Source organism: Podarcis gaigeae (genome assembly GCF_964106915.1).
Source record: "Podarcis gaigeae genome assembly, chromosome: 8".
NCBI lineage: Eukaryota > Metazoa > Chordata > Lepidosauria > Squamata > Lacertidae > Podarcis > Podarcis gaigeae.
In genome coordinates this window covers 78,842,638-78,855,364 of record NC_139684.1, presented here as the reverse complement: position 1 = coordinate 78,855,364, position 12,727 = coordinate 78,842,638, and the positions used below count along the sequence as shown (strand labels likewise).

The 12,727-nt window shown below is 44.5% G+C and overlaps 1 protein-coding gene across 1 annotated transcript in view; it reads right to left on the bottom strand.

The window, feature by feature from the left end:
* The window catches only part of LOC310851709 (phospholipase A2 inhibitor gamma subunit B-like), a 36,095-nt gene that overhangs the window by 1,483 nt on the left and 21,885 nt on the right, over positions 1-12,727 (bottom strand). The window lies entirely within an intron of this gene.

Below are 12,727 nucleotides of genomic sequence, written 5' to 3'. Positions count from 1 at the left end.
AATGGTAGCTAAGAATGGACACAAATGATGATAAAAGTCTACAAAATGGCCCTCTTCCTGAGAGCGGGAAAGAGAAAGAAAGCTTTTAGTAGTTTTATCCTTAAAAAATCACTTCTGGAAAACATGTGCTTAGTTTTGGTAAAATAATGATTTCACCTAAGAAATGGTAGCTAATAAGAACTATTGTGTGGGGTTTGTTTGTTAATCCATAGCTCTGTGAGGGGAATCGGGGTTTCCCAATTAACTCTCAGCACCCTTAAGAAACTACCACTCCCAGAATTCTTGGTCCTAGTGTTGTTATAGTGTTTACAATAAAAAGATACACCAGGTTGTTGGGAATACTAAGGCGAACCACAAAATGGTGCCGCCTTCCACCAAGAAGCGACGGGTGAGTGAAGGTCTACATCAGGAACAAGGGAATGTGAACATCTACATCAGGAACAAGGGTGGGAGGAGACCATAGTTCAAATCTGTACTTGAGCCATGACACTTTCTGGGTGACCTGGGGCCAGACACTGCCCCTTAGCCTGACTTATTTCCCATGGGTGTTTGAGGCTAAAATGGTGAGCAGGAGAGCCAGAAATGCCACCTCAAGCTCTTTGGACTAAGAGAGGAAAGAATGCCTGCTCTCTCGCTGGGCTGATTTATGATGTTTGTCTTCTCATTAAAGGCTGTTAGAGATTAGGAAGAAGCCTGCGTACAGTCTGATTTTTTATCCACACACAAGGCAACATTTTCTGCCGCTGCAGATCTCTGCTAAGAGCTGCAAAGAGAGCTCAAGTTTTTTCTATCGGCACAGGCGTCCATCGGCACAGGGGAAGTGTGCCGGGCGCCATCTTATCTCAGCAGGTCATGGAACCAGCCAAGCTTTGGAAGCTGTTGCCACGTCGTGCCTGTGTGTGTGGGAGAAGCCAGCTGGAGCTCCTGCCTAACGTTTGAGGCAGTGAAGCTTGCTGGGGAGGATCTCATCTTCAGGACCGGGTGCCAAGAGGAGCTGCTGGTGACGTGAGTAGGCTCAGCCCCGGGGGAGAAGATGGCAGATGGCCAGGAGTCATTCTCAGTCCCTTTTGAAAAATTAAATGGGAGCAACTGGGAGGAGCGGTCAAGGAAGCTGAAGGCCTGGCTGGTAGCCAAGGGTCTGTGGGAGGTGACCCAAGGGCCCCCACTGCAAGCTCCAGCCGGAGCTGCAGCAGCAGTTGTTGCAGCCGCCCATGCCTCACAGAGGAAAGACCAGAAAGCCCTAGGAGCTATAGTGCTCAGTTTGGAGGGCTCACAGCTACCTTTGGTGGAGGGTCTTGAGACTGCCCAGGAGGCCTACCAGGCACTAGAGAGAGTGCACCACAGGACCACAGCTGGGGCAAAGATCCACACCACCAGAAGCTTGTTTGAGCTGAAGCTGCGTCCTGGTGATAGCATCAGATAGCATGTGACTAAGATGCTCTCTGTTTTCAACAAGCTGAGACTGTTGCAAGTCAACTTTACTGAGGAACTGAAAGTTTATATTTTGCTCAGCTCTCTGGACAAAAGTTATGACAATTTGTGTCTAACTTTGGAATCGATGAATCTAGCGGATCTTACTCTGCAGTATGTGACTGGGCGTTTGTGTGATGAGGAAGAACGCCGTCTCAGAGAGGGCCGAGCTGGCGCAGGGTGCCCTGCCGGTAGCATGGGGGGGCGCCAAGCCAGAAGGCACAGTTCAGGCTTTTTCCACTCGTCGTTGCTTTGTCTGCGGGTCTGTTGAACACCTGTGTTGGTCCTGTCTGAGGAGAGCCAGAGAGGCCGGGCAGGATGTCTCCAAGGTCGCTTCCCATGGCAGTCAGCCAAGTCCTCGTGGCAGCTAGCCAGGTTTCCATGGCAGCCAGACTAGGAAAGGAGGCCAGCGTGGGAATACAAAGGAGGACGTGACAGAGGAAGTGAGAAGGACGGTTCTTCTTATCACCTAGCTGCCTCCATGGCAACGTTGAAGGACAACTCCAGTGAGGGCAGCATGCTGCGTTGGGTCATTGACTCAGGAGCCAGCCATCACCTGATGCCATCTAGTGGCGAAATGTGGAACTGCAGGGCTGCTTCAACTGGGAAAACAGTCACTCTTGCTGATGGCTCACAGAGACAATTAACCACTGTTGGCAATGTGTTTGTTTCTTTTTTACAGGCAGAGCTGGAAGTCTACGTTGTGCCAGGAATGAAGTGTTGTCTTTTATCTGTATCTGCTCTTGTAAAGGAGGGTTATAAGGTTTGCTTTGAAAATGATGTCTGTTCTATTTCCAGGGGTGGGAAACAACTGGTCAATGTTGCATGTCAGAACAACCTCTTTGTTCTGGAGACACCTCTGGAGTGTAAGGGGGACGCTGAAACAGCACAGGCGCAGTGTGCTAACGTTCCCACACATGATTCGTGTGCTCATTTGTGGCACCGAAGAATGTTGCATAGCTGTTGGAAATATATCCAGAAGTTGCCAGAATGCACTGAGGGTTGTAAGATGAGAGCATGTGATAAGTTCTTGGATTGTAGGGCATGCAAGAGGGAAAAGGTAAAAAGGTGCAGTTATCCCAGATCGGAGAGGGTAACCACAAGGCCTTTTGAGCTACTGCATACAGACCTTTGTGGACCCATGCCAGTGCCGAGTCTGGGCGGAGCCAGGTATGCGCTCATGCTGACAGATGATTTTTCTTTTTTCTTTTTAAATAATATTTATTAAAGTTTTAAAGGTTACAAAAATTAAAAGTAAAAACACCATATTAAACAAAAACAAAACAACACATCACAATAAGGAAAAAGAAGAAAAAAAAGAAAAAGAAAAAGAAGAAAACAGGAAAATAAAAACCATTAAAAAACACAGCGAATCTTCCAATAACTTATCTTTCTTTTTTAATGAATATTTATTAGCATTTTCTATAATAAAACAAAAACAAAAACAAACAAAAAAATAACAAACATACAAAAATACAAAACTTAAAAACAATTAAAAAACACATAAAATTTCAATTACTTATTTTCTTTTAACTTATTTCTCAGACCTCCTCACACCTCCCCTTCTTGTATTCCAATTCAATTTATTAGCTCAGCAAATCCTTATTACTTATTTCTCAACTTTAACTTAATAATTTATTTTAACATATTATTATTTTACTTTTTCTCTTTCATCCATTTCCTCAATTTATTTTTGCTAACCTTATTTTCCTTTAATTTAATTCATTTTAAAAACCAGTTTTACCTTATCCAAACTTAAACATCTATACTTATACATCAATACTCATTCTTAAAACATTTTTTCTAAGATCGACCAAAATTCCCTTCCACGAATGTCCCAATTTTCATACCAATAACAAACAAAATAAAAACATTCTGACCCCTGCACAGTCAGACATCCAGAACTTCTCAAGCAACTGCTCAATCTTGCCTTTCTGACTGAGCAAGAAACCCCCGTTCTCAGACCTGTCTAATGCCTAGATAAAACTGAACGGGACCAAGGTTTTTGAGCTTAAACTTCTTACCAAGCTCTTTGGCAAAACCTTGCACCTGTCTACCTGTCTGTGCCACATACAGAATATCACCTACGAACACCAGAATCGCTTCTTGTGTCTCTCCTGACCCCTTCAGGTACAGGCAACTGTCTGCAAGACTCTTCCGGAAACCCAAACTTTCCAGAGCTTCATTCAGGCACATGTTCCAATTTCTGGCTGACTGTTTCAAACCATAAATTGACTTGTGTAGCTTCCATACAACACCTGGCTTATTGCCCTCAAACCCTGGAGGAGGTAACATGTACAGATCCTCCTTCAGATCCGAGTTCAAATAAGCCACATCCACATCAAAGTGGTGCACTTGGTGCCCTCTTTGAGCAGCTACTGCTAAAAGCACGTGCAGAGTCTCACTCCAGCACAGGGGAAGTGTGCCGGGTGCCATCTTATCTCAGCAGTCTGTAGAAGGCCTGGCCAATCCAGAGGTATCATACTGCCTTATCACTCACTGGATCACCACCTTGTTCTGGTGAGTGGGTTTGCACGTTCCTATGACTTGAGTGAGTGAAGCCGTCGGGAATCTCGTACTCCCAGCAGGAATCCTGTACTCCTAACAGGGTCACCCAAGGCGGTAAGGTTAAAGGGAAGGAGCCAGACAAAGAATGATCCAAAAAGTCCTCAACGGCAGAACAGGCAGATGATAACAAGCGGTATGTTACAATGGCTGTGAAGGTGGATAAGGGCTGTACCAGATAGGAATCTACCGGTTCATTGTGACTACTCATGCCATTGGAACAGAGCCCTACTGCGAAGATTGTGCCTTGGTGAGCATGCACTGATCTACACACATAAAACAAATTCACGTACTGGTGTCTTCCAAAAACCCATCCCAAACCCAAACCGCAAAAGTCACCTGGCAATCGGCAAATGGTAACAGGGGCAGGATCATGAAATCTGGAAGCCCCTACTCATGAACCAGCACATGGGCAGTGCATACGGATTCAGTCACTCTGACCCAAGGAATGAGGCAGTTGAGCAGCTCGGAAGCTGTATCCATGACTGAGAGCTGCAACGTTTTAACATCAATACTGCAGCGCTTCAAGAGACTCAAAGAGCAGGTGAGGGACAACTGAAGGTAGAAAAAGGAGACTACACTTTCTTCTGGAAAGGTCTATCTGAATAAGAATTTCGGGTACATAGGGTATGCTTCGCTATAAAAAACGATCTTGTGAAGCTCCCGTCAGAAGTCCCTACTGGCATTAATGAGTGACTCTTAACCCCCCCAAATAAAGTTTACCAAAAACCAACAGGCTACTCTTATAAGTGCTTATGCACCAACACTGGATGCTGAAGAAGACATTAAAGAATTTTTTTACTCTCAGCTGGATACCGCTCTATCAGAGATGCCTACGGAAGATAAACTCATCCTCCTGGGTGATTTTAATGAAGGAGTTGGGTGAGATTTCGATCGGTGGCCTGGGATTATTGGGAAAGAAGGAATTGGCAACAGCAACCAGAACGGAATCTTACTTTTGACGATATGTGCAGCGCACAACCTTGTTACTACCAACACACTCTTTTGACAGAAAAATAAATTTAAAACTCCCTGGAGGCATCCTCGGTCAAACCACTGGCACCTCTTAGACCAGGGGTCAGCAACCTTTTTCAGCCATGGGTTGGTCCACCATCCCTCAGACCATGTGGTGGGCCAGACTATATTTTGAAAAAAAAAATATGACCGAATTCCTATGCCCCACAAATAACCCAGAGATGCATTTTAAATAAAAGGACACATTCTACTCATGTAAAAACATGCTGGTTTCTGGACCGTCCAGAAGGTGGATTGGGCCACATCCAGCCCATGGTCCTTAGGTTGCCTGCCGCTGTCTTAGACTATGTTATTGTCTGTGCTAAAGATCACCGTGATCTGCTCCTTACCAGAGCTATGACGCGTGCCGACGACTGCTGGACAGATCACTGACTAATACGCTCCACAATGGCTATCAATATTATACCTTAACGCAGGCTTCAAGGAAAGAAAACAAGGCGCAAAATGAACACCCAAGCCCTTCAAGATCCCATTAAGTGGGATTGCTTCCAAATGACTCTTAAGGGCCACCTGCTTTCAGAATTCCCTGAAAACATCGAGGAACACTGGACCAAGCTAAAAACATCCATTATTGCAGCCTGTGAACAAAGTCACAAAGACCATCTATGGGCCAATAAATCATGGCATATGCCCCCTACACTCATCAGATAGTATCACACGTCTAAAAGTTAAAGAAGCTATTGCACTGTGCTGGAAAGAACATTACCAACATCACCTTAACCGCAACTCCCCGGTAGCTGCTGAGGTCCTCTCACAAATTCTTACACAACAACTTCACAAGCTCATCAAAAAGATCCGGGAGAGAGAAGAGATCCCAGCAGACTTTAAGGATGCCAAAATTATCAATTTTTTTTTTTTTAAAAAAGGTGCCAGAACTGATTGTGGAAACTATCGAGGCATCTCTCTATTAGCTGCAGGTGGCAAAATTTTTGCAAGGATCTTAGCAAGCCATCTCTTAACAATATCCGAGGTGACCGTTCCTGAATCCCCAAATGGTTTTTGGCCTTCTAGGGGGACAGTGGACATGATTTTCACCACTCAACAGCTTCAAGAAAAATGCAGAGATCAAAACCAACCCCCATATATGTCGTTTTTTTACCTAAGGCTTTAGACTCTGTAAATCGTAATGGACTGTCCTTCTGAGAATTGGCTGCCCAGATAAATTTTTAAGCATCATCCGACTCCTCCATGATAATATGACAGCAACAATCACAGATAACAATGGCTTTCAAAGTGAACCATTCACAGTGGGATCAGGTGTTAAACAGGATTGTGTTATTGCCCCAACTCTATTCATTGTTTTCATTGCCATGATCCTACACTTTGTCAAAGGAAAACTCCCCACCGGAGTAGAAATAATATATTTAACAGATGGAAAGTTCTTCAATCTGAGCAGGCTGAAAGCAAAGAATAAGGTTACAGTAACTTCCATCATAGAGCTTCAGTATGCTAATGACAACGTAGTGTGTGCACGCTCACAGGATGACCTCCAAACCATCCTAAATATCCTCCCAGAAGATTACGAAAAGTTTGGCCTGTCACTCAACATCCAAAAAAAAATAAAGTACTGCACCAACAAGTACAAAATAACCCCTCTGCAGCTCTACAAATCCAACTCAATGGTGTAAGGTTGGAAAATGTCAATCACTTCTCCCACCTAGGCAGTTATCTTTCCACAAGGGCTAACACTTACGCCAAAATCCAGCATCCCTGAGCTCTGTGAGTGCAGCTTTGTGTCGATTGAGGTGCAGAGTGTTTGAGGACCGGGACATTCACAGGGAAACCAAAATACTTGTTTACAAAGCTGTTGTACTACCAACTTTACTGTATGCTTGTGAAACATGGACCACTTATAAACACCATCTCTAACTCCTCGAAAGATTTCATCAACGGTGTCTCTGAAAATTGTTACACATCACTTGGGAAGACAGGCGAACTAATATCAGTGTACTGGAAGAAGCAAATATCACCAGTGTTGAAGCAATGATTCTTCATCATCATCTTCGTTGGACTGGTCATGTTGTGCAGATGCCTGATGATCGTCTTCTAAAGTAACTACTCTATTCTGAACTTAAAAATGGAAAGCGTAATGCTGGTGGTCAGGAAAAGAGCTTTAAAGACTTTCTCAAGGCAAATCTTTTAAAATGAAGTTTAAACACCAACAACAGGGAAACCCTGGCCTGCGAGCGCTTCAATTGGAGAACAGCCTTTACCAAAGGTGTCATGGGCTTTGAAGACACTTGAACTCAGGATGTAAGGGAGAAATGTGCTAAGAGAAAGGCATGCTTGGCAAATCCCACCATTATCAACTCCCACCCAGAAACCAATGTCCCCACTGTGGAAGGACGTGTGGTTCCAGAATTGGCCTCCATAGTCACTTACGGACTCATTGTTAAAACTGTGTTTATGAAAGACAATCTTACTTGGCTACGAGTGATCACCAAAGAAGAAGAACAATGATACTGCCTTACCAGTCGCACTGCCTGGTGTGCTGTTATTCCTATCTTCCTCTGCCCCTGAGGGTCTCAGTATGCAATTCATGGTAGCTCACCAAGCCACGCTCCAGCTGAGTGCAGCTTCCAGCTTTGGGGTTCTTGGTTCAAATCCCAACCCCAGCTTCTGTCTCTAGTTTGAAAAGGATGGTGATACAGGCCTGCGTCAGCAGATGGTGTACGCCAGGAGCCTAGCCGGGGCTTAAAGATGGAACGTTCATATTAATTGTTTCAGTGAGGGCCACATTTCCTTCTAGGCAAGCTTCTCAGGGCCACATGCCATTGGCTGGGCCTGTTGCGAAAGTGAGTGGAGCAACAAATGTATTTTTTTTTTACTTTTTATTTTTTTAAAAATAACGGGGCCTCCCGCTGCCGTCGTGCTGCCAGAGCACGATTTCTGTTTTCATCCTGAAGCAAAGTTCTTAAACTGAAGCACTATTTCTGGGTTAGCGGAGTGTGTAACCTGAAGTGTATGTAACCTGAAGTGTAAGTAACCCGAGGTACAACTGTTAGAATCCTAGAATCCTAGAATCCTGGAATCCTAGAGCTGGAAGAGACCACAAGGGCCATCGAGTTCAACTCCCTGTCAAGCAGGAAACACCATCAGAGCTCTCCTGACATATGATTGTCAAGCCTCTGCTTAAAGACCTCCAAAGAAGGAGACTCCACCACACTCCTTGGCAGCAAATTCCACTGTCGAACAGCTCTTACTGTCAGGAAGTTCTTCCTAATGTTTAGGTGGAATCTTCTTTCTTGTAGTTTGGATCCATTGCTCTGTGTCCGCTTCGCTGGAGCAGCAGAAAACAACCTTTCTCCCTCCTCTATGTGACATCCTTTTATATATTTGAACATGGCTATCATATCACCCCTTAATCTCCTCTTCTCTAGGCTAAACATGCCCAGCTCCCTTAGCCGTTCCACATAAGGCATCGTTTCCAGGCCTTTGACCATTTTGGTTGCCCTCCTCTGGACACGTTCCAGTTTGTCAGTGTCCTTCTTGAACTGTGGTGCCCAGAACTGGACACAGTACTCCAGGTGAGGTCTGACCAGAGCAGAATACAGTGGCACTATTACTTCCCTTGATCTAGATGTTATACTCCTATTGATGCAGCCCAGAATTGCATTGGCTTTTTTAGCTGCTGCGTCACACTGTTGGCTCATGTCAAGTTTGTGGTCAACCAAGACTCCTAGATCCTTTTCACATGTACTGCTCTCAAGCCAGGTGTCACCCATCTTGTATTTGTGCCTCTCATTTTTTTTTGCCCAAGTGCAATACTTTACATTTCTCCCTGTTAAAATTCATCTTGTTTGTTTTGGCCCAGTTCTCTAATCTGTCAAGGTTGTTTTGAAGTGTGATCCTGTCCTCTGGGGTGTTAGCCACCCCTCCCAGTTTGGTGTCATCTGCAAATTTGATCAGGGTGCCCTTGAGTCCATCATCCAAGTCGTTGATAAAGATGTTGAATAAGACCGGGCCCAAGACAGAACCCTGTGGCACCCCACTAGTCACTCTTCTCCAGGATGAAGAGGAACCATTGATGAGCACCCTTTGGGTTCAGTCAGTCAGCCAGTTACAAATCCACTGAGTGGTAGCATAGTCAAGACCGCATTTTACCAGCTTCTTTACAAGAATATCATGGGGCACCTTGTCAAATGCCTTGCTGAAATCAAGGTAGGCTACATCCACTGCATTCCCTTCATCTACCAGGCTTGTAATTCTGTCAAAAAAACGAGATCAGGTTAGTCTGACATGACTTATTTTTCAGAAATTCATGCTGACTATTGGTGATCACAGCATTCCTTTCTAGGTGCTCACAGACTGTTTGCTTAATGATCTGCTCCAGAATCTTCCCTGGTATTCATGTCAGACTGACTGGGCGGTAATTATTTGGGTCCTCTCTTTCCCCCTTTTTGAAAATAGGGACATTTGCCCTCCTCCAGTCTGCCGGGACTTCGCCTGTTCTCCAGGAATTCTCAAAGATGACTGCCAGTGGTTCTGAGATCACATCTGCCAGTTCTTTTAATACTCTTGGATGCAGTTCATCTGGCCCTGGAGACTTGAATACATCTAAACTAGCCAAGTATTCTTGACTTCCGGGTCGGCGCCATCGCCGAATGGCGGACTCCCTCCGAGCTCCGGAGGGAGCCTGCTTGGCAGGGGATGGGTCCTACCGCACCGGCGATGCGGGGACCCTTAAAAACCACGGCCAGAGGAGGCCGTGGACATGGAGACTCGGCTGGCACCGTTAGCGCTCTCCCGACTCGTGAAGGAGCCTTTTTAAAGGCTACGGATCGGGTGCCGGGGAGAAGCGTGGTGCTTTGAGTTCTCTGCTATCCCTGCCGAGCGCAGCCGCATGCCATCCGGCGGAGAGCGCTGACTTCTTCTATTGAAAATTTGGATCTAAAGAAGAACCCGTGAGTAATTGGAATATGGACTAAAAAAAAAGGGATAAATTTTCAAAATTTGGAGCGAATGGGGGAGGCGGAAAAAAGGAAGTCAGCCCACCCCTAAATTGTGGAAGAGCCAAAACAAAGGACTGGACAACTAAGATCGAGTGTAACCTTATTTCGCCGAATTAGCAACTTCGCGAGGGAAAATTATAAGATTGAGCTGGAGGAGAAAAGTGGAATTGTTTTAAAAAAGCAACCCCCCCCGGAATCCCTGGAGCGATTCGTGAAACTGCCTGGAGAAAAGCAATGGAGGTTTTGACAGCTGTCAAAGAGCTGTCAAAAAGGAAGATTAAAATAGAGACTTTGTTATGAGGACTTTGCCGGTTACATTTGTTATAAATTGAACATAAACTGTTTCAAATATGGGCTAACAAGCTACTTGGACTGGTGGATGTGATTCTGGAAGGGAACTTTGCTACTGTAATCCATCTAGAGGAGCTGAGGGATATTGCATGTGTTTTTGACAGGAAACTTGAACAGTTGAATGGAACTTTTAATCTCCTGGGAAACTGCAGGAATGGAACATTATTTTGTCTACAGAGGTCTATACACTACAGGAAACAATGGAACTATTTGTTGGAAAATGAAAGGAACATGATGCAATGCTTTGCTCCTGAATAACAAGCCTCTGCAGAGACACTAGAAACTTTTGGAAAAAGAACATTTCTGTGGGAGAACAGAGAAACAAAAAGGAGGAGAATGATTGACAAGAACAAGGAAACAACAAGAACTGGACAGAACTGGGAGAGGGAACATTTGGGATATCCAGGTTTGACAAGCTTATGGAAACAAAATTGGAGTTTTTACTCCTGGATATAAAAACCTGGATAGAAGAAATGGGCCCCTTTTTTGATAGACTCCTTCTATGATTGGACACTCGTAATTAAAGACTGGCAAAGAACCTGAGGGACATAGTGTAATGTGGGAACTCCAGGAAGATATTAGAAGTAGAGGGATAGGTGAAACGCAAAGGGGAAAGAGGGGAGGGAAAGTTGGAATCCAAAGGTTGTAAAATCACTACTCATATTTATTTTATTTCCATCTGTACTATGTTTGAAAGGGGGGAACTCGTGGAAGGGAATAGATCGATCTTAGGGGATGGGAATTTGGATAAATTGGGTTACTGATGATGAGTGTAATTTGGGGATAAGAACTTGTTGAATTTAATTGCTTATTTGGAAGATTTGGAACACAAGAGGGGGTAGGGAGGGGAAGTCCTGGTTATTGGCAAAAAGTTTATAAATTGGATTTAATTTGTTTTAATTTGTTTTAATTTGGAAAACCTTAATAAAAATTATTATAAAAAAAAAAAATAAACTAGCCAAGTATTCTTGTACTATCTCCTTAGTTATTCTGGGCTGTGTTTCCTCTGCTGAATCATTTGCTCCAAATTCTTCAGGTCGGGCATTGTGTTCTTTATCGGAGAAGACTGAGGCAAAGAAGGCATTGAGGAGTTCAGCCCTCTCTGTGTCCCCTGTTTGCATTTCACCATCTTCTCTGAGTTAGTGTTCCTCTATAATATGTAATTAAGCATCACTGGAGTCCATTGCATCTAATAGATCTTTATTATCATTTCCTATAACCTGAAGATATCAATTCCCTGAATGCAAACCTCAAAGAAATCAATTCCCTCCCACACAAGAAGGACAGATGCCTCTCCCGCTAAAAATATCTCTACAAATGCAAATGCATCAAAGAAAGTGGGTTGGTCTAGGTTTGGGGGCTAGAACTCTGGGAAACCAATGAGCCAGTGACGTGTAGTGGTTAGGGGGCTGGACTAGAATCTAGGAGACCAGGGTTCAAATTCCACTGTAGCCATGACACTTGCTGAGTGGCCTGGGGCCAGGAACCATCTCTCAACGTAACCTATTTTACTGGATTTTTTTTAGGCTAAAATGGTGAGCGGGAGCTCAAGCTTTTTGGAGGAAAGCATAGGAAGTAAATACCAGAAGCTGCTGCAGGAGAGGAACTGTGAGTAGCATTATGAGAGGGGTGTTTCTAGGACTAAGGTAAAACTGTGACGCTCCCTTGTAATTTTTGCTAATAGATGCTGCATGTTGTTCAAGTAATCTTCTTATTGATATTTTGGGTTTTGTTCTATTAGTTCCCGCCACCCCCATACTATGGCTCCAATGCTTCCCTGCCCGTTCCCTCTGTCAATGGCTCCTCCTTGTCCCACCAGTCTGAATCAGGTTTGAAATCTTTCCTAGTGTCACTCTCAGGCACCTCCTGGAGCGACTGGCTGCCACCACTCCTCCTTGTCTAGCCAGTCCCTGACATCAGGATACTGCTCAAAACTTGTTTGTCTTTCTTTGACCTCTCTCATTACTTGAGTTTTGTGAGACCATATTTCCTGATGATGATACTTACTTTCAGGAGGTCCACTGTTGCACATATCTGTCTTGCAGCAGGAGGTCTTGCCGTGGATGTACATTGATGAGGTTATGGAGGCACTGGAATAGTCTGCATCACACAACTCGGTATCGATGCAGGACTTGATAACCATTGTTGACCCCAAAAGTGCTATAAAAGAAAGAATTGGAAAAGGAAATAAGTAGACCTGGAAATAGGGCTGGCCCACCCATGAGAAAAGGATTGATGGCCATCTTATGTGGCAGGATCCAGAGGGGCAGGGGATCTGACCACCAAGAAAAGCATTGCCTGATGCTGCTGCCTTCAGTATGAGGGGCAGACCGTGATGACAGCTTCACTCAGCA